This window comes from Lissotriton vulgaris, chromosome 4_1, assembly GCF_964263255.1.
Source record: "Lissotriton vulgaris chromosome 4_1, aLisVul1.2, whole genome shotgun sequence".
Taxonomy (NCBI): Eukaryota; Metazoa; Chordata; class Amphibia; order Caudata; family Salamandridae; genus Lissotriton; species Lissotriton vulgaris.
In genome coordinates this window covers 845,416,076-845,440,411 of record NC_141691.1, presented here as the reverse complement: position 1 = coordinate 845,440,411, position 24,336 = coordinate 845,416,076, and positions in this window count along the sequence as shown.

Below are 24,336 nucleotides of genomic sequence, written 5' to 3'. Positions count from 1 at the left end.
ACATCATCCTCATACTGAACAATGGGGAACATACTCACACAGACAGGATAAATACAGCACCTCTTGCAATCAGAAAGCAGGAGGTAACTGAGACTTCAAGGCTGACACACTGACATGAGAAGCTGCAGCTCTGTCATGCCATCGCTCCAGCTGACAGTGGTCTGACTATCCCTTGCGGGGGTCCAGCTCAAGTCCAGGACGAGGTCCCACACTTTCACTATTCAGGTATGGGAGTTTGACTAAATCCTAATGTGATTCTTGACTTTTAGACTTAGCCTCTTAGACTTAGGCTCTTAGGCCTAGGCTCATTCGCACCAACTCACTTGCTAGGTACACTTAGGTACATCTAGACAGCCATCTTGGGAGTACGCACTTTATTTTCTAAATGCATTTTATATTCTTGTATGTGTTCATTATTATTGCAAAATGGTAGAACAATACTATTCCTTTTTATTCACTATACTGCTGGTTCTATATCTCTGCTTCTGTGTTACAGTTGTAGCAGAGCACTTTATTTCATATGAGAAGAACAACGGTACAATAAATTCTTATTGTACACACGGTTCTTCTGTGTATCTCTTCGAGAGCAAAAGAAGCAAACACGAGTGACTGAGTGAAAAGTAGTATATTGTTTCCACAAGTCTGAGGTTATTATGTTCTGAGGTTGACAAAAGCTAATCTCTCTGATATCAGGAGATTCTAGTGGCACTGCAAGCTAGCTAATGCAAAAACATAGGCTGACATATTCGGTGGGGGTGTACGGTGTCAGTCTGCCACCAAGCCCACAGTATATGTTATCCGTTAACAGCATAGGTCCTGCATGAAAGGGTACTATCGGAACTACACTACACCATCTTTGTCACCTTCACTGGCTACCTGTGATGAAGCTAACCCAATTTAAGGCACTCACCTCAGCCTTTAGAGTGGTGCAGCTTAAGGAACCTGTATATATAAGAAGAATAAAAGCCTATTCCCATCCTGTGCCCTGAGATCCAGCAACCAAAAGACTATTTCAAACTCCTTGGGTGCGTAAAACAAGGAGAGGAGGAAGATCATTCACCTTCATTACTGCTGGTCTCTAGAAAGTCCTCCCTAAGAGCCTTAAGCTTGCTCCATTGATGCAAATTTTAGAAAAAAAACTGAAATCCTTTCTCTTCAACCCTGCAATCTAGCTCTGTTCCTATTTGTTTTGCATTGTATTGTTTTCTTTGTATAAATTCTGTGTCGACAGGTCGTAGATACAGCTTCTCTCTATATGTATATTATTAAAATGATACTGATAATGATATGAAGGTTTAAAAAAATGTGGTGGCTACAAAAATTAAAGTCAGTTAACCAGAGGGTGTGACGTTTGAGAATAGCAGGCGCTCATTATCTTGCAAGATCCCCAATTTTGAGTGTGAGGCAACAATTCTGATCACTTCTGAAACACGTATTGACGCAGAGACCAGAATAATAAGCTGTGTGACAAACACCTCACCTCTGCAATTAAGTAAGAAAATTTACTTTTAGAAAAATGTTGGATATTTTTGGAATTTGCTACAAAGTGCAACACTTGGGCCTGTAATTACCCTTTTTTTTTTAATACAGAGAATGAGCTGCTTAGCATATCTGGTAAATACCCAACTCCGGAGTAATGATATTTACAGAGTTCAGTAAATACCCCACACCTTTCTGGCCCACTCGTAATAAGGTTCAAAGACGGTTCAGTGACTTAATATCGAGGGATATAATATAGAATGCCCAAAATATCGACTCCAAAATATCGAAGTACAGAATATAGAATCCCTATCTAGAAACAATGAGAGAACTAAAATATCGAATCCAAAATATAGAATGTTAAAATATAGTTAACTAAAATATCCCATTTTTTAAATGTATTAAAAATATTATAAAATAATTAAATATTAAAAACAATTAAATAAAACATACTTAAAATAATGTAAAAAAGCTTAACATGTAAAAATAATAAATGTAATGTAAAAAAAATGTTGGACAGTGAGAGGGTAAAAATTACTATTCTCACTCCAGTTAGTGCAATAGTAGGGATAGCGTTGGATAGCGTAGGGGTAAAAATTACTATTCCCACTCCAAAGAGTGCAACTGTAGGGAAAGCGTCGGATAGCGTAGGGGTAAAAATTACTATTCCCACTCCCGTGAGTGCAACAGTAGGGAAAACGTTGGATAGTGTAGGGGTGAAAATTACTATTCCCACTCCAAAGAGTGCAACAGTAGGGAAAGCGTTGGATAGCGGAGGGGTAAAAATTATTATTCTCACTCCAGAGAGTGCAACAGTAGGGAAATCGTTGGATAACAGGAGGGTAAAAATTACTATTCCCATTCCAGTGAGTGCAACAGTAGGGAAAGCGTTGGATAGTGTAGGGGTAAAAATTACTATTCCCACTCCAGTGAGTGCAACAGTAGGGAAAGCATTGGATAGCGTAGGGGTAAAAATTACTATTCCCACTCCAGAGAGTGCAACAGTAGGGAAAGCATTGGATAGCGTAGGGGTAAAAATTACTATTCCAACTTCAGAGAGTGCAACAGTAGGGAAGGTAATGATTTAATATTAAAATAAAATTAAATTCATTATCAATACCAATAAAATATTTATTAAAAACAATTACCCCAATTGATACAAATTAATTACCAATTAATAAAAATTAATAACCAATTAATATTGTATTATCAAATAGTTATCAATACATATATATAAAAATAAATATTTACTTTATTACAATTAAATTACTTCCCACCCTATTTCCCTATAAACCCACAACCCGCTTCAAATAATACAATTAACATAATTATCAATTAATCAATTAATAAAAAATAATTACCAAATAATACAAATTAATAAACCAAGTAATAAAAAATAAATTACCAATTAATAATCAATTATCAAGCAATTAAGTATCAATACATACAAATAAAAATAAATATTAACTTTATTACAATTACATTATTTCCCACCCTATTCCCCTATAAACCCACAACCTGCTCCAAATAAATAATACAATTAACATAATTATCAATTAATAAAAATAAATTACCAATTAATAAAAACTAATTACCAATTAATAAAAATTAATTACCAATTAATAATGAATTATCAATCAAGTAATTATCAATACATGTAAATAAACATTAATATTTAATTTACTATAATTAAATTGCTTCCCACCCTATTGCCCTATTACCCCACAACCCGCTACGGAATTAAATTACGCAAAAATTAAATTACATAACATTCATTACTTTAAAAAAATTAAACATACATTACAAAATTAATACATAATTTTAATACATATACTACCATACATAACACTGAAAAAAATTCGATATTATGGAAATCGATATTTTAAATTTGATATTATGGAAATCAATATTTCCTACCCCAAATTCGATATCCTGACTAACTATATTTTGGTTATTCGATATTCTGTCCTATCTATATTTTGGAGTTGATATTCTGTCCATTTTATATTTTGAATTCTATATTTTGGTCGTTTACCTTCAAAGACACTATCAGGGATGCTTGAGACATTTTTTGCAGTGAGTTTTTCCTCGCTCGATTCGATAAACATGTTTTATTTAATTTGGAAATGCGTTTTGAACATGTAGCTAACATTTACTGCTAATCATTTAAGAAAGCATCACACGAAAATAGCTGGAACTGTATGAGTGTGCAAATTCACTGAAACAAGCAGAAGCTAAGTGAAAACTCTTTCTGAAAGCAGTGTTTGTTTATTTCAGAAGAAAACTTCAAACCAGTGGTGTCAATTTATTTAAGTCATGAATACTCAAATCATGATTTATTGCTTTGTCAAAAGCACTTCAGGTCTTCTTTTGTCTAACTTAAAAAGGCCCACTGTAGGAGCTGTGGCAATTCATTTTTTTATGCAGTTTTTCCTTTAGATTAAAAATTCTTCATATATACATATATGTATAAATAAGGTAGTGTCAATCAAGAATCAACCCTCATTTGATGGTTTTAATAAAGTCATTGTGGAAATCCATTATGGTATCTATATTTTTCGCATTTCGCAATTGGATAAAAATAAGCATAGCATGGCAGTGAATTTGGTTTTCCTTGCTTGCTTGCAGAGACAACATATAAAAAAAAATTCTTGATCAGGGAAACAGAGACTATTGGCATTACTAGGATTTTGGCTAAAAAGATACCCTGCACATAATGGAAAGAGTCCTTGTCCTCCAACTCTAAATAAGGCCCATAGTCTCCACCTCACCCAAAAAATATTTTCTATGCTCTAATCTGATTTTGGTGCACTTTTCGGCTACCCAACTGATACAATGAAAAAGCTTGTGTGTCTATTTGTCTTTATTGTTGACATGTGATCAGCAACGCTGCCTGTTGCCTTATGCCGTAGAATGCCTCATATGTCATGGGCCTTAATTCAAGCAGGGAAACTGCACTTGGTGCCATCCAGTTGTGTACAAAAATACATTTGTAATTGGTTGTTAGGGGTGTGCCTTTTGGGCCTTACCCCCAATCCTTAACTGGGGTTTACTGGGTCCATAGGTTATTGTGACACTCAATCAATTACCTTGATGATAGTGACGCCCCATGCCTCATGTCATGTAATAAAACAATTAAACTTTTAAACTCAATATTGCTGAATAGCGTCAGGCAGTGTGAAGTTCTGAAATGTAACTTTTTTATTTGGGGGGGGCGCTAGAGGGCGCGCTAACAGAATGGCAGCCTAACGATGAGGCTCCTGCAACCTGGAGCAATTATCCTGACAAAATCCTCACCAACTGGAAGAAAATCGGCCCAGACAGCTACAGCTTAGGTAGCTTATGTGATTACTCAGACTCGGTCTAAGTTTGGAACAGCTACAACCCTCGGAGCCCGTGATATCGGCCGGGACAGCTCTCCCCGGGATTGACGTCGGAGCTCCGGTGCTGAGCGGGGGCGGCTGCGGGCGCTGGGAAAGCCCGGGGATCTCCACGAGGCAGTAGGCCCGGCACTGCCGGTAAGCCTCACTGGCATTGAACTGCCCGCTCCTATAAACTGACAGAGATTGACATTCACCCTCCCCTTGGATGCCGCGGAACAGAGCGCAGCATACTTTGAAGTAAAGGAGAGGGGCAGCGATTGTGATCAGGGACTTCCTTACTGGCCTTGTATTAGCTGTGGGTCATCTCTCCCACCCCTGAACCTTGGAGGCTGAGATGGCGTGGGAGGAATCAGAGAACCCGATGGCGAGGTGAGTGCTTGTCAGCACTGCTAAGATACGCCGGAAACCCTATGTCTGCAGGTGTTCCCTGGGCGCCGTGTCCTAGTTATAACAACCCGACAGAACACCTGGGCGCCGTGTCCTAGTTATAACAACCCGACAGGCTGCGGCGCGGTGAGACAGCACAAGAGGGACAGATACGACCCCCACAATTGAAGCGTAATGCTGAAATAGGCCCAGAATCCTACTGGTGTAGCTGCGCAGTACAAAAGGGGGTGGTGATGAATGGAGCATCTGAACCAATCAAACACTCACACCCTGTCAAAAGATCTGGGTTTGATCCATCACCGTTCTTTAGCCCACTCTGCCACCCCAGTTCAGACATGGCTATATGCAAATCAGTCTGACCCTGTGCCTCATGGGAACAGTCCAGCCCGAACTGCAAAGCCATGCCTTCCCTGGACGGGAAACAAGCTTCCGAGGACCGGTTTCTGGCATTCCAGCCGTCTTCAGCCCGGCTTGCTTGAATCCAGTGGCAAAGTGAGCAAGGGACTCACGTCTGAGGATACCCTGCCACACTTATGGCGGCCAAAAGCGGTACAAAAGGGGGTGGAGATGGACGGAGCATCTGAACCAATCAAACACTCACACCCAGTCAAAAGATCCGGGTTTGATCCATCACGTTCTTTAGCCCACTCTGCCACCCCAGTTCAGAAATGGCTACATGCAAATCAGTCTGACCCTGTGCCTCATGGGAACAGTCCAGCCCGAACTGCAAAGCCATGCCTTCCCTGGACCGGAAACAAGCTTCCGAGGACCGGTTTCTGGCATTCCAGCCGTCTTCAGCCCGGCTTGCTTGAATCCAGTGGCAAAGTGAGCAAGGGACTCACGTCTGAGCATACCCTGCCACACTTATGGAGGCCAAAAGCGGTACAAAAGGGGGTGGTGATGGACGGAGCATCTGAACCAATCAAACACTCACACCCAGTCAAAAGATCTGGGTTTGATCCATCACCGTTCTTTAGCCCACTCTGCCACCCCAGTTCAGACATGGCTATATGCAAATCAGTCTGACCCTGTGCCTCATGGGAACAGTCCAGCCCGAACTGCAAAGCCATGCCTTCCCTGGACCGGAAACAAGCTTCCGAGTACCGGTTACTGACATTCCAGCCGTCTTCAGCCCGGCTTGCTTGAATACAGTGGCAAAGTGAGCAAGGGACTCACGTCTGAGCATACCCTGCCACACTTATGGCGGCCAAAAGCGGTACAAAAGGGGGTGGTGATGGACGGACATCTGAACCAATCAAACACTCACACCCAGTCAAAAGATCTGGGTTTGATCCATCACCGTTCTTTAGCCCACTCTGCCACCCCAGTTCCGACATGGCTATATGCAAATCAGTCTGACCCTGTGCCTCGTGGGAACAGTCCAGCCCGAACTGCAAAGCCATGCCTTCCCTGGACCGGAAACAGAGCCTCCGAGGATAGTGGCCATACTCGACGACGTCTTTTGTGCTGGGTGATCTGCTGCATTACGCTGAGCCTTATTCTTTGATGCGTGGCACCACAGCTGCTGGATTGCGATAGCGCTGGGGAAGAACGCGATGGGAAGCAACACCTCCCGGCCTATCACCAGTTAATCCGGATTTGACACACACATCGTTCTGCTACATACCGAACCCTCAAAAAAGGGACACTGGTTGCAAGATAGCTGTTGTTACAGCACTATTCGTTGATTGCAGAGGGGCAGGCCCACACAGCAGACATTGGCAACACTGCAGGCATCCACTGGTGGAGGAGCTGTGCATAGATTTGGCGGCCACTGCAGTTCTTGCTTACCAGAGGCACCATGGTGAGACAAGACAATCGTCAACCTAAACTTACATTCAACGCTGCTAAAAAAGGATCGAAGACACCGACGGCGGACTCGGCCATGAACAGTGCAAGCACGGCGAACAGCGACTCTACCCCAGCAGGATCGGACATTCAGCGGCTCCTGCAAGAGATGCGACAGGGGTTTGCCATGGTAGTGGAAAAGGTCGACAGGATGTCCTCGAGAATGGATGCCCTAGTACACAAGGTGGATCAGCATGAAGAGTGGATAATGACAGCCGAGCAGCGCATTTCAGACGCTGAAGACACAACCGCCTCTCACACAACTCAATTAGCCCGGATGGACAATCTACTGAGGGTCATGGCGGCCAAGAACGAGGATTTGGAGGCCCGCAGTAGACGCAATAACATCCGCGTCGCGGGCATTCCGGAGTTCACAGACACATGCAGGATGTAGCTTTATGTGGAAAAACTACTGCGAGTAGCTGTGGCAGAGGACGCATTCTCGGCTCAGTTCATTGTGAAACGGGCGCACAGAACATTGGGACCCGTCCCCAAACCGGGTACTACGCCACGGCCCATAATCGCACGGCTGTTGAATTATCGCGATCGAGATGTCGCCTTGAGGGCAGCCCGCACCATGCAACAATTGACATACAATGGCATAAACTTCTCCATCTATCCAGATATTACCCGTTCAGGAGGAGAGGCGCAAGTTCCTCGATGTTAAGAAGAAATTACGTGCTGCACAGATAGATTATGTGTTGCTATACCCAGCGAGGCTACGTGCGATGCACCAGGGGAAGCAGCGCTTCTTTACAAATCCCCAAAAAGTCGAGGACTACCTAAAATCTGTCAAGAAGGATCAGAGAGGTGCCCAAAGTCGGGGTGCTGTGAACAGGGATAATCAGTCGGATGCTGAAGGAGAAGTCTGAACAGACATATGGCTGTCCTGACTTGCGCATTGCTGGAACATTGTCTTATTGGACTTCGAGAGAGACTGAGAACTGAGGACATGATGCAGTATCAGAATTGGACATAGCAGGCCCAATCCAGTGGTAATGTATTCCAGGGGCCCCTATCTCTCTCCAGCTGAACTCAAGGGCGGTACAGATGTCAAGGCTGGAGGAAAGAGCAGTGGTTGTGCGCTCTCTAAGTGTTTCCCCACAAAGGTGTACCCCCTACGTGGACGCTGTCCTTTGGGAACTGTTTAACCTCACTGGAGGGCAGGAGGGAGGGGGGTGGGTAGTTCCTTCTGGCAAGTTGGGGATGCTTCAGTGGGTGGGGGTGGGAGTGAAGATGGGAAGTTTGCATAGATCAAATGATACACGGTTACTTACTATGTGCGGGGATAAAGTTGGGGAAGACGGGGAGGGAATGCCTGACATGGTTGGGGTAAATCAGCTAATGGGTGTGGGGGGGGAGGGGAAGTTACTATAAGAAACAAGGCACAGCACAGGTCCAAGTTTATAGGCAGACAAGGGATCATATAGGTGTGGCACAGGGGGAATCCTTCACAGACATTCATACTGCAGTACTGATCAGTAATGGCTGAAAATAATGGAGTACCTTACCTAACCGTACTTTCCTGGAACGTCCGAGGGCTTAATGATGCCAGAAAAAGCAGAAATGTCTTTGCTTATTTAGAACTCTAACAGGTGCACATAGCATTATTACAAGAGACTCACCTTGCACCTCGTCTGACTCACCCCTTTACGACGAAGTGGGCAGCAGTTAGGGTGTTTTCCTCATACTCATCCTATTCCAGGGGCACTGTCATTTTGATCAAGAAGACCCTCCATTTTACAAAGTTTGGGGATTTAAGTGATGCAGAAGGGAGATATGCTATAATTTGGGGTAGGCTTGGTACTGATACGATTACCATTGTCAACTGTTATGCACCCAATGTTGATACGCCAGAGTTTTTCACAATATTGTGGGGGAAAGTTGTCAATATTTGATCCATACATACTTTGGGGTGGGGATTTCAATGTGACATTGACACCTGCATTAGACAGAGCGGATGAATGTGCGCAATATAATAGGAAATCCAGAGATGTCATGTGTGGTATTATAGAAGAGGTAGGCTTAATCGATAGCTGGCGTTTTCTACACCCTGGGAGGAAGGAGGGAACACATTTCACATCCCACACCAACACATGGACCCAACTTGATTACTGTCTTCTCTCCAGAGGTCTAAGCATGGATATGGGCAAGGCTCCCCACCTAGCCAGGACCTACTCGGATCATTGCCCCATACTAGTGCAACTGCGGCTTCCAGGTTATGAGGGAGCCAGGCCCCCGTGGAGATTGCAACCCATGGCCTTACTAGACAATGTCTTCAGCACAGAACTAGGTGATGAAATTACTAATTTTTATCCTCGTAACCAAGGGTCAGTGGAAAATGTGGAGCTGATATGGGAGGCATTTAGAGTCACAGTGAGGGGTCTTTGCAGATCCAAAATCTTTGGAATACTAATAGATATTAGGGGTACCATACACAAATTGGAGAGAGAGTTGAAAGCACTGGAGGCGCAGATGGTCAGGAATAGTGATGCGAGGTTACACAGGGACTTTAGAAAGAAATTGTCAGAATTTGAAGAAGAAGCGGCCAGAGAGATGAAGTTTAGGGGGAAACGTTGGGTGGCCCGCAAGTACTGCGAGGGTGAAAGACCAGGACGGGCATTGGCGGAACTCATTAGGCATCCCCGTTTCGGAAGCACTATACAAGAGGTCACTACAAAGGAAGGTGAACACTGCCGGGACACAAATGGTATTCTCTGCGCCTTCCAGACATACTACAGAACACTTTACACGACACAAGGGCACACGGCTGAGGGTACCGAAGCGTACTTAGACGACATTGCGCTATGCTGGTTAAGCAAAGTACACAGGAAGTTCCTAGCGGCCCCTCTAGAGCAGGATGAGATTAGGGAGGCAATTATGTCATTGAAAAAAGGCAAGGCGTCGGGTAGTGATGGGCTGCCTGCTGAATTTTACAAGCAGTACATTGACATAATGGCCCCAGTCCTTAAGGAAGTCTATGAAGAGTCCTTGGAGATTGGTATTTTGCCCTGCTTGATGCGGGAGGTAGTTTTTACTTCCCTCTTCAAACCCGGGAAAGATCCCGCAGACTGCGATTCTTATCACCCGTTGTCCCTCATCAACTGCGAAGCTAAAATATTGGCCAAGATATTGGCCACACGTCTCTCCCTACTTATGACCAAAATAGTACTCCCAGACCAGGCGGGATTTGTTCCAGGACGTTCCACAAGTCATAATCTGCATACCCTGTTTTCACTGATTCAAACCATAGCACCTGAATTTCCGGTAGCCGCTGTGTTCTTGGATGCCACAAAGGCATTCGACTCGGTTAAATGGCAATACTTGTTCACCATACTGCATAGAATGGGATTCCCCAGATTGTTTATATCATGGATCCAATTACTGTACATGCAACCTACCGCTAAAGTCCTGATTAATGGCAGGTTATCTACACATCTCTCGATCACAAGAGGCACCAGACAGGGGTGCCCCCTTTCTCCCCTATCGTTCGCCATGGTGATAGAGCCATTGGCTTGTCGGATACGACAATTGCATAAGGCGAGCGCTTTCAAATGCTTCCAGCGGCAAATAGGGGTGTCATTGTATGCACATGACTTGACGTTGTACGCCACTGACCCCCAAACGAACCTTAACCCATTGCTGAGAGAATTTTTAGTGTTTGGAAGGATGTCAGGCATACAGGTAAATTGGGGTTAGTCACAGTTTTTTCCCCTCACCGCAGCTGTTAAGGAGTTTCAGCTTGATTACCCACTTGAATGGTGTGGCTCAGACCTTCGATACCTGGGAATACAGGTATCTACAGACAAGGATGAGACGTTAAGACTAAATTATGGGACGGCGATTACCAAATTGAGGGATAATATAACGTGCTGGATATCCTTGCCGCTTTCCCTGGCGGGTAGAGCGTCGCTTATAAAGATGGTCATCTTACCACGCTTCCTTTATCTATTCCTTAATATACCCTACTACCAGGGTGCATTCTTTTTCGCAATGCTACAGTCGGAATTATTGCGGCTGTTTTGGGGAGGTAAGCTACCACGCCTCAAATGAACTACTGTGACACTGCCATATGACAAAGGTGGATTTGATGTGCCAGATTTTGAAGTGTACTATATGAGTGTGCAGGCGCATTACACTTATCATTGGATGTTGCCAACACCATACATGCCGCAACCAGCAGCGGAGGACTGGGTGGCACACCTGCTTCCATTGTCCGGCCTTATACATGGTCCTGTTGCAGCAGTAGATACCAAACCCACCACGGTGTCGTGCACAATAGATGCCTGGCGACAGATAGCACATAAGTTGCAGCTACAGCTGATATACTCCCCACAGATGCCACATACATATCACCCTCAGATGCCTCTACTGCAGGAATCAGGATTCCAAGTTTTGTGAAGGTGACTCGGGATTGCTAGATGGGGGGATCTATTCCAGGACGGGCAACTTCGTAATAAGGAGCAACTGTTTCAGGAGCTCCAGTCCACTCCACTTGAGGTGATCTATTATATCCGCCTATCCCAAGGGTTGAAGGGGGTATTGCCAGATTACCCGATGGAGCCTGCTATAGCGGCGCCATTAGATCGGCTGTTTGGCTCTGATGCTGATGGACACTTAGTGTCAAACATATACAGGAGCATAAGAGCACACAGCCAAGAGGCTGAAGGCCCGGCTCGCACGTGATGGGGGACGGATATTGGAAGTGAAATTACAGACGCGCAGTGGTACTATTGCTGCGCTATAACTGCTCACATATCGGCGAGCTGCCGGCTTAAAGTGATACATTACAAGTTCCTACAATGGATTTATTATACGCCAGTGCTGAAGCTCAGGTTTCGATTGTCAGAGGACAATAGATGCCTAAGATGCAAGGCGGAAGGAGCAGGGTTCATACACTTAGCATGGGAGTGCCCTGGAGTGTGGGAATAATGGACAGAAGTGCATACGGCCCTCCAGGCTATAACGGGGCATGCCTTTGATAGAGACCCACTAATCATGCTTCTGGGTTGCACTATGCAGATACCCAAACAACATCGGAAACTGTTTGACATAGCACTGCTGCTTGCCAAGAGTAGAGTAGCATGTCTTTGGGGGCGAGGCAGGGCACCGAAATTCAAAGACTGGCTAGCAGATCTCACACACTGCCAGGAGCAGTATGCCGTATATGCTAACACACTGCCACTGAAATGTAGACCTAGGGATATCTGGGGCCCCCTCCAAGTATATTTCTTGAGCATCACAGAAACATCGAGTGACACTGAGATGGCTGCGTGCGAGGAGAGTGCCTCCCCCCTGACCTAATCTGTAACTTAATATTTGTGATTGCAAATGGCTGGAGTAGGCGTAGATGATATATGTTATACAAGAGACCTACAAGAGAGGAATGCATGGTTGATCTGAGACTGTACTCACATCGTCATTACCAATAGAACTGTTGTTCTCCATTGTTAAACTGCCAAAAAGTAATGTTACAGAGCTGTAATGTGACTCTCGGATGTAATGGAAAAATGACTCTTTATTTTTCTCCATGAAGCTTGCCGTGTGATCACGGACTCCTGCCTTCACGATATAATTATTTGATAATTACTCTGCTGTGCGCAACAGATGCTGTGATAATGCTCTAGTGCTTCACCGATACCAAACGCTTTTTTCCTTTAATGCCTGTGGAAATGCCTTATTGAACCTTTGTAATGTACTGAAAAAGCGTATAAATAAAGTTAAAAAAAAAACTTTTTTATTTCCATTATTCTCTTCAGGAAGCCCAACTTACCATATCAAGTGGAGTTTTTGCTGCATGCTGAAGACCCTAGGGACATTATAGGTTACTTTTTCTATGCCTTTTGTTGAGTGGGGTATATCTCACTAAAGTATACCGCTCCCTAGTCAGCTCCAGCCTCTGAATATGATTTGTCTGTTCCATTTATTGACAGTCAACATTGTTTATTTGGTGATTCTAAAAAATTAGGTTATTGGTTGACTGGGATGTGAACTCTGATCAAGCAGCAACGACAGTCCTTGTCAGAGTGAAGCACAGGACAACCTTGAATAAACCTGAGCTCAACCCTCTGGTAGCTTGGCATAGAGCAGTCAGGCTTAAACTGGATGATTGTTTATGCACAGATAGATAGGGACACCTTTCTGTAAATGAACAATAGTTTAAGGCAATTTGCTCTTTCTATGTGGGTATTCAGACAAGATATTAAAAACAAAAATATTTTCATACCAAAATATTGTGTCTAAAATGTTGTGATGTAGAAATATCAGCTGCAAGAATATCATTGTCAAGAATATTGATTTTAGGATAAGTATTATCGATTTTGAAAATATCGGAATCATTAATATTGTTTACAAATATATAGGGGTCAATTCAGATTCGGGAAACAAATACGTACGGCGATTCATATTCGAAGCCGTTTCCGTACGATTCGTACAAATCCATCTGAATCACGTAGTACGATCCGTAGGATAGAAATACGTCTGAATCCGTGCGAACCTTACGAAATACAAGGCAAAATCCGTACGAATTAGACTCTCACAGTGAACCGTACGATTCGAAAACATGCCATACGACCCGCCAAGTACGATCCGGACCAGGTAATGAATACGCGTTTTGTACAGAACACGTCGCGTATAGGCAATTTGTTCGGAGAGACACGCATTCACATAAGCACTTTACCCCTAAACGCAAGGGGTATATGCACGGGGTGTATGCAGCATACACCTACGGACTTGGGGGGTATGCCAACATTCATGGGGTGTACGCACAGGGACATACGCACCGTACCCCTGAAATCCAGGGGTGTACGCACCGTACCCTGACACACCGTACCCCTGCTATCATGGGGTGTACGTACCGTACCCGGGGGGTCCGTTTCATACGCATTTCGAGGCGAAATATGCTTTTATGGATGTTTTAAGCTCCCGTAGATAAAGAGTCGTACAGAGTGTTGTCGATACGATTCGTAATTGCTGGGTCGTAAAATACAGCTTCGATTCGTACGGCCTTCACCTACTACGCGTTACGAATGTGATTCATACAGATCAGTGAGTTGTACGGTCTTTGGTACGATTCGCACGGAGAACTGCTTTGGGTACGCACCGTACTAAGTCGTACGTACAGGTTCGGTTCTCCATACGAATCGTACGGGAAAAAAACTTCGTACGGCTATTCGGAGGGCATTTTCCCGAATCGGAATCGGCCCCATAGTTGTTTATAATATTGTTTTTTAAATAATTTTTATATATTTTAGAATGCATGTTAAATGTATATGTTATAAATGTTTTGCATAATTACTGTATGTTTTTTTTATCATAGTTGTTAAGTTTTTATTAGTTATTACATTTTGTTTAACCACATGGCTGCTGAAGGAATTCCCCTCCTGTGCTGGAAATTGTAATACTCCATGGATCATGACGAACTCAGCTCGTCATAAGCACACGACCAGTGTACTGCATGACGAGCTGAGCTCGTCATGAGCAGGGAAGGGATTAATAAATGTTTGTGATATTCAGTATCTGTAGAGGGTGGTAGGGTTTATAGGGGTACAAGGTGGGAAGTAACTTAATTATAATTCATTATTAGTTAATGTTTAATTCATAATATTTATTTCATTGATAATTAATTATGTTAATCGCATAACAATTTATCTTTATGTTAAATTTTAGGTTTCGGTTTTGTGTTTTGTATGGGTATAGGGTGGGAAGTAAATTAATTATAATGAATTAATACTAAATTAAAGTAATATTAATGATGTATTGTTAATTAATTATGCTAATTGTGTAATTACATATTTTTAAGTTAAGTTTCAAGTGCACTTTGTGGGTTTTGTAGTGGAATAGGGTGGGAACTAAATTAACTGTAATGGATAATTAATTATGCTAATTATGTAATACAATTTTTTAAATGTCACATTGTAGGTGCAGGTTGTAGATTTTGTAGGGGTGGCACTGACTGGAGTGGGAATAGTAAATTTTACCACTCTGCAATCCAACACTTTCCGTAATGTTGCACTGACTGGAGTGGGGATAGTAAATTTTACACCTCCACAATCCAACTTTTTCCCTATTGTTGCAGTGAGTGGAGTGGGAATAGTAAATTTAGCCTTCTGCAATACAACACTTGCCATACTGTTGCACTGACTGGAGTGGGAATAGAACATTTTACCCCTCTGAAATCCAACACTCTCCCTACTGTTGACCTGACTGGAGTGGAAATAGTAAATTTCACCCCACCGCAATCTAACACTTTACCGACTGTTGCATACACTGGAGTGGTAATAATACATTTTACCCCTCCGCAACCCAACATTTTCCCTACTGTTGCACAGACTGGGTGGGAGTAATACTTTATACACCTTTACAATCCAACAGTTTCCCTACTGTTTCACTGACTGGATTTGGAATAGTATTTTGTACCCCTCATCAATCTAACACTTTTCCTACTCTGGAACTGACTGGAGTGGAAATAGTACATTTTATCCCCCTGCAATCCAACACTTTCCCTACTGTTGCATATCCTTTACTGGGAATAAAACATTTTACCTCTCCGCAATCCAACACTTTTACTACTGTTGTACTGAAAGGAATGGGAATAGTATTTCTTACCCCTCGAAAATCCAACACTTCCCCTACTGTAGCATAGATCAAAGTGGGACTTCTAAATGTTACCCCTCCTCAATTCAACACTTTCCCTACTGTTGCACTGAGTGCCCTGAGTGCAGTGAAAATAGTTAAATTTACACCTCATAAGTCCAGTTATTTTTCTACTCTTTCACTGACTAGACTGGGAATAGAAAACATTACCCTTCTGATATTAAAACTATTTCCATACAGTTGCACTGAGTGGAGTGGGAGTAGTACATTTTGTTCAACATTTTTCCTACTGTTGTATAAATTGGAGTGATAATAGTGTATGTATTATTTATACAATTTTATATTTTAGCTTTCTTTATTTAAAATTATTTAAAATTAAATAATGTTTTTGTGTGTTAAAAATATAATATTTATAATTAATTATCTTTTCCATATTTAATATATTTTTTGTAAATTGATAGTTTTTATGTTGTTTACTTTTTTAATTGTAAACATATTGTTATGTTTTTTAAATGTAATATGTATATGTATATATATATATATATATATATATATATATATATATATATATATATATATATCTCCACAAAAGTACTCCATTCATCCAAATAGACGTCTCCGACACTCAGAAGTTGCTGTGCACGTAATTTTAATCAGTAGGAAAACAACACGTTTCGCTTTGCAGCTTGATCACGTTTACATGAGGAGACAAAACAATTGTCCTTTTCCTCTTTCAATTGACATAAAAAACGGACTATCACCCTTGTGTGAGAAATAGGTACCAAATGCGGTGGACATGTTTAGGAAGAAACAACACATATAGACAATTAGCAAAATTGCATTCAATTCATATTGTCAAGACTTTTCTAGTGCTTATTATATGCCCAAAACCTTTCTAACGGATATTATAAACAAAGTCATGATTATAAATAAAGTTGGTTGAAATGTACAAAAATATACATACATTTGCTACATAGCATCCACAGGTTGTAAATGTTCCCCGATCCCATATTTACGTATTTCTATGTCTGTGATATACTTGGGAGCAAATATGAGAGCTGTGGAGTTAAGTCACTAATGTTGCGTTTCAATAACGAGCACAATAAAGTTTTGAACACAATCACGTTTTTTTACAATAAAGTTTGACAGCATGCGTTGACTGTCAATCAAGCTGGTAGTTCCACCCTAGTGGGTCAAGGCAATCAAGGTAGGCCATGCCCAATTGGGCTTGCAATAATGCATGCATGAACAACCTCACAGAATTTGCTAAGAATATGTAAAAAAATTTCAAAAAGTCCGTGCCCCAGTGGGCAAAATAATATTATCAGCATAATCAACATTATGAACAGCTCTCCAACACAAAATGTTTTGGAAAAAATTGCCTGTGTTTTTGGGCAGCCACTTGGTCTTCAACAATCAATCATGATTAGCTCCATATTCCTAGTCACACCATTTCATCAATGTACCTATGAAAAAAAAATACATAAAACTTTTAAAACAAAGACCTACGGAGGTTCAACTGCAGAAAATATTCATAATTACACTTCATTTTTCCCACTAGGCAAGATGTACAGCTAATTCTTCATTTATGTTTAATCCATTTGGAGTCGACATTCAAAGTCAAAAATTGTACCTTGACTCCATTTTACGTAAAGCAAGTTTCGTATTTCCTCCACGTACTCCCAGATCCACCCTATCTATGACCACCATCCTCAACAGATTCTCATTTTGGAAATGGTGATCAAAGAAATGCCGAGCTACAGGATACTGTGGGTTGTGATTTTTGATCGCTCTTAGATGTTGTAGGACCCTTTCTTTGGCTTTCAGTGTTGTACTGCCCACATACCACCTGTTACAGGGACAGATGAATAAGTACACGCAGTACATCGTATGACATGAGAGAGATTTCTTGATCATAAACACTCTCCCTGATGTAGGAACTGTGAGCTCTTTACAGTTCACACTATTGCGACAGGCTTTGCATGACCTACAACATTTGAAACCTGGATTGTCTTTGGGTTAAATTTTACTCACAACAGTATTTTGGTTGAGATCATCTTTAAGTGATCTACACTTTCTAAAAGTGATCTGGGGGTTAGGATTCAGATAGGATTTGAGATGGTGATCAATCAGGAGAACATGCCAGTGTTTGTTGAAGATCTTTCCAATCCCATGAGCTTGTCCAGAGTAAGTTGTATTAAACCTTATTGTATTTTCCTCTTCCCTGATTTTATTAGGATTGAGTAACTCATTTCTGATGGTGGCATCCACCCTCTTACATGCCTGTACAATGGTTTTGTTTTTGTACCTGCGTTCCTTGAAACGATGGCACAGTATTTTTCTCCAATTCGTACGCAGCTTCAGTACTACAATTTCTCTTGGCCCCTAGAAGTTCCCCATAGGGTATACTGTCTACAAGGCCTCGAGGATGTGTACTTCTAGCATAAGGTTTATTACAACTTACTCTGGAAAAGCTCATGAGATTAGGAAGATCTTCAACAAACACTGGCATGTTCTCCTGACTGATCACCATCTCAAATCCCATCTGAATCCCAACCCCCAGATCACTTTTAGAAAGTGTAGATCACTTAAAGATGATCTCAGCCAAAATACTCTTGTGAGTAAAATTGAACCCAAAGACAATCCAGGTTTCAAATGTTGTAGGTCATGCAAAGCCTGTCGCAATAGTGTGAACTGTAGAGAGCTCACAGTTCCTACATCAGGGAGAGTGTTCACGATCAAGAAATCTCTCATGTCATACGATGTACTGCGTGTACTTATTCATCTGTCCCTGTAACAGGTGGTATGTGGGCAGTACAACATTGAAAGCAAAAGAAAGGGTCCTACAACATCTAAGAGCGATCAAAAATCACAACCCACAGTATCCTGTAGCTCGGCATTTCTTTGATCACCATTTCCAAAATGAGAATCTGTTGAGGATGGTGGTCATAGATAGGGTGGATCTGGGAGTACGTGGAGGAAATAAGAAACTCGCTTTACGTAAAATGGAGTCGAGGTACATTATTGACTTTGAATGTATGACTCCAAATGGATGAAAGATAAATGAAAAATTAGCTGTACATCTTGCCTAATGGGAACAATGAAGTGTAATTATGAATATTTTCCGCAGTTGGACCTCCGTAGGTCTTTCTTTTAAAAGTTTTATGTATTTTATTTTTCATAGGTACATTGATGAAATGGTGTGACTAGGAATATGGAGCTAATCATGATTGATTGTTGAAGACCAAGTGGCTGTCCAAAACGCACAGGCAATTTTTTCCAAAACATTTTGTGTTGGAGAGCTGTTCATAATGTTGATTATGCTGATAATATTATTTTGCCCACTGGGGCACGGACCTTTTGAACATATTTTGCATATTCTCTGCAAATTCTCTGAGGTTGTTCATACGTGCATTATTGCTAGCCCAATTGGGCATGGCCTACCTTGAGTGCCTTGACCCACTAGGGTGGAACTACCAACTTGATTGACAGTCAACGTATGCTGTCAAACTTTATTGTAAAAAAACGTGATTGTGTTCAAAACTTTATTGTGCTCGGTATTGAAACGCAACATTAGTGACTTAACTCCACAGCTCTCATATTTGCTCCCAAGTATATCACAGACATAGAAATACGTAAACATGGGATCGGGGAACATTTACAACCCGTGGATGCTATGTAGCAAATGTATGTATGTTTTCGTGCATTTCAACCGACTTTATTTATAATCATGACTTTGTTTATAATATCAGTTGGAAAGCTTTTGGGCATATAATAAGCACTAGAAAAGTCTTGACAATATAAATTGAATGCAATTTTGCTAATTGTCTATATGTGTTGTTTCTTCCTAAACATGTCCGCCTTATTTGGTACCTATTTCTCACACAAGGGTGATCGTCCGTTTTTTATGTCAATTGAAAGAGTAAAAGGACAATTGTTTGGTCTCCATATGTAAACGTGATCAAGCTGCAAAGTGAAACGCGTTGTTTTCCTGCTGATTAAAATTACATGCACAGCAACTTCTGAGTGTCGGAGACGTCTATTCGGATGAATGGAGTACTTTTGTGGATATAGTGGGTGACCGGGAGCCCTACTCCGACCTACCCATGAGTGTGACTTACCGGAACTCTGGTTTTCTTGCAATATATATATATATATATATATATATATATATATATATATATATATATATATATATTTATATATATATATATATATATATTACCTACTGGCGGTCGCCAGTAGGTATATATAGTTAGGATTTTTTCTCTATGGGATTTTTGAAAATTCTATGTCTAATAACTTTGGCGTTTGTGGAGGGAATTGGCTGAAATTTTCAGGAAAATGGAACATTTTGTTTCTGAGCAGCCCCTGACAATTTGGGGGGGTTTCATCAAGGGGGGGCCGAGAAAAAAGGGGGGTCCCAAAACGCGTTTTTCCCATGTTAATTTCCATAGGGCGGTTGGCCTCACTTTTAGCTCGAACGGCTGAATGGATTTGCACGAAACTTGGCAAAATTGTAGGGACTGTTAGCCCGATGTGCCTTTGCTAGGTCTCAATATATGTGCTCCAGTGGAGTTTGAGTAATTTAGGTTAAAAAAAAGATATATATCTGGGCGGAGCCTAACCACACATCTGATCTGATTGGCTGTCAGCACTTCATCCAAGAAGTGTTGGCAGCCATCTTGGGACCAATATACATAATAGCACCTCATTAAAAAGCATTGTAGTTAATAGAGGGTTTTAGGACTTTAGTTACATTATAAATCATTTGTTGATGGTACCATACTCGTTTTAGGAATTGTGGTGGGTTCTAAGGTGATTTTACCATGTGAAAAAACCTTCTGCTGTGATATCATGAATATTGTTTGAAAGAAAACTAATATCTCATGATTTTCCCACAGTGGTTTGGAAGGGGATCTATAAGCTAAACTGAAAGCATATTTTCTGTAAATTCACATTATCTTTCTCAGTCATGTGAAAATGAAGTCTGACATTCTCAGTAAAACATGTACATCCAACAAGGACATAGACTGTCAGTTGATTCCTTTGTGTTCTACTGCAGCCTCCTAGAGTGTTCTAAAGAACAACTAGAGTGCTAACAGTCCTACTTATTACAAAGGTATGGCACACCTGAAGCCATCTTGATTGGAATAAAGTGGTAACTCTTAAAACATTTAATTTAAAAAGAAACAACATGAGGGGGTATATTTTGCCATAGAAAGTATGATTAGTGCTGCAGAATGAAAAATTAGGGCACATTTTGAGTGACTTCTCAAATCCTTTTCTATTTCATTAAAACATTCTGACATGCAGTCTCCCAAAATGGCCACCAGAGACAAAAGAGCCCAAATGTAGCCCAAATATCACCCAGATGTAGCCCAATGACAGAATGTCCCAGAGTGTTCTAAAGAACAACTAGAGCGCTAACAGTCCTACTTATTACAAAGGTATGGCACACCTGAAGCCATCTTGATTGGAATAAAGTGGTAACTCTTAAAACATTTAATTTAAAAAGAAACAACATGAGGGGGTATATTTTGCCATAGAAAGTATGATTAGTGCTGCAGAATGAAAAATTAGGGCACATTTTGAGTGACTTCTCAAATCCTTTTCTATTTCATTAAAACATTCTGACATGCAGTCTCCCAAAATGGCCACCAGAGACAAAAGAGCCCAAATGTAGCCCAAATATCACCCAGATGTAGCCCAAGTATAGCCCAATGACAGAATGTCCCAGAGTGTTCTAAAGAACAACTAGAGCGCTAACAGTCCTACTTATTACAAAGGTATAGCACACCTGGAGCCATCGTGATGGGAATAAAGTGGTAACTCTTAAAACATTTAATTTAAAAAGGAACACAATGAGGGGGTATATTATGCAATAGAAGGTATTATTAGTGCTGCAGAAAGAAAAATTAGGGCACATTTTGAGTGACTTTTCAAATCCTCTTCTATTTCATTAAAAAATTCTGACATGCAGTTTCCCAAAATGGCCACCAGAGACAAAAGAGCCCAAATGTAGCCCAAATATCACCCAGATGTAGCCCAAGTATAGCCCAATGACAGAATGTCCCAGAGTGTTCTAAAGAACAACTAGAGCGCTAACAGTCCTACTTATTACAAAGGTATGGCACACCTGAAGCCATCTTAATTGGAATAAAGTGGTAACTCTTAAAACATTTAATTTAAAAAGGAACAAAATGAGGGGGTATATTTTGCCATATGAATTATGATTAGTGCTGCAGAAAGAAAAATTAGGGCACATTTTGAGTGACTTCTCAAACCCTCTTCAATTTCATTAAAAAATTCTGACATACAGTCTCCCAAGATGGCCACCAAAGACAAAAGAGCCTAAATGTAGCCCAAATATCACCCAGATGTACCCCAAGTATAGCCCAATGACAGAATGTCCCAGAGTGTTCTAAAGAACAACTAGAGCGCTAACAGTCTTACTTATGACAAAAGTATGGCACACCAGAAGCCATCTTGATTGGAATGAAGTGGTAAGTCTGAAAACACTCAATTTAAAAAGGAACAACATGAGGGGGTTAATTTTGCCATAGAAAGTATGATTAGTGCTTCAGAAAGAAAAATTAGGGATCATTTTGAGTGACTTCTCAAATCCTCTTCTATTTCATTTAAAAAATTCTGACATGCAGACTGAAACATGCACTTTGAATACCAGCAGCAGACGTCCCTGGTGAGCAGTAGCTTTACTACAGTGATCTAATGTGCAACTAGAGTGCTAACATTCAGAATTTATGGCAAATGTGTGACACATCTGAATGCCTTCTTGATGGAACCAAAGTAAACAAGCATTGAAAATGCAATAGATCTCGCCCTCGTTTAAGTTAAAGCCATTCTGTTTGTAATGAGGTGGCTTTTTAGCTTTGCTTTTATTAGTGTTTTTTCAACTTTCATGTAAATAACATGCATCTGTATGCATATAAGTATATGTATGCATGCATTTATGTTTGTATTTATATAGATATACAGATGATATATGTTTATATATGTATGTATATATATATATTCACTGAAAAAACCATAGGCTATAGACCATATATAGTTAGGAATTAGCATTTACAAAACCTTGAAAATTCACTGAAAAAACCATAGGTTATAGACCATATATAGTTAGGAATTAGCATTTACAAAACCTTGAAAATTCACTGAAAAAACCATAGGTTATAGACCATATATAGTTAGGAATTCGCATTTACAAAACCTTATTTTACTCACACAAAACCATTGAAATTCCATATATAGTTAGTTGCACTAACTATATATCGCGCACCCGCAATCCACTGCTGATGATGTCACATATTACATCATTCATGACATGGTCAGTGACATCACTGATGACATCACTGATGACATCTCAAATGACATCACTGATGACATCACTGATGACAACATCCAGTGACTGTATGTTTCTGTAAAGTTAAAATATGTCTTACATATTGAAGAATGAGTGGATGTATAAGTGTCTGGATGAAGGATTTAGTAGGTGCATGACTGACTGTATGAGTGAGTGATTAAATGTGTCTCACTGAGTGCATGGGTTAGTGACTAAACTGTCTTAATTTGTGCATCATTATGTCTGTTGTTCTGTAAACTGTTGCATGTGTTGATAAGTAGCTATATGAGTAACTATATGGGTTATTGATTGGTTGCCCAAGTATTTGTATGGGAGACTGAGTGTGTGTGTGGGTGGCTGGGAGGTGTATGACTCTGTGCATAGATGTGTGAGCAGTTGATTCACTAGATGTATGGTTTCAAAAGTGCATGTGGAAACAGCTGTATGGGCGGTTGACTGTGTGCATGAGTGTATTGGTGAGTGAATGGATATCTCAGTGCTACATGTCAAAGTAAGTACATATGTAAAACACAGTACATGTGAGAGTTGACATATATAAATAACTGTGCATAAGAGCCAGTGAATGTGTGAGTGGCTGTATGGATCATTGTGAACTTGTATCAGGGATTGTATAAGAGAGTAAATATGTGTTAGTATATGTTTGAATAAGTAAAGTTTGTATAACTGTATAGTTGAGGAAATGGAGGTGTGATTGATTCTTTGCATGACTGACTAGGTGTGTGAGTAACTCCATGGATGAGTGACAGTCTGTGAGTGTCTGTTTACACTGATTGTATCTAAGGTTATATTAGAGTCTGAAGAGGTTCATCGTATTATCACATGAATGATATCATCAGTGATGTGATCAGTAATGTCAAATGAGATGTCATCAGTGATGTCATCAGTGATGTCATTTGAGATGTCATCAGTGATGTCATTTGAGATGTCATCAGTGATGTCATCAGTGATGTCACTGACCATGTCATGAATGATGTAATATGTGACATCATCAGCAGTGGATTGCGGGTGCGCGATATATAGTTAGTGCAACTAACTATATATGGAATTTCAATGGTTTTGTGTGAGTAAAATAAGGTTTTGTAAATGCGAATTCCTAACTATATATGGTCTATAACCTATGGTTTTTTCAGTGAATATATATATATATATATATATATATCTTAGCTCCTTTCTTTACGTCTTTACAAAGAAAACAGCACTGGCGGGAGGAGGATCAGAGTTTTTATTTTCGACCCTCTGAGCACCAGACGCGTTTCGGCT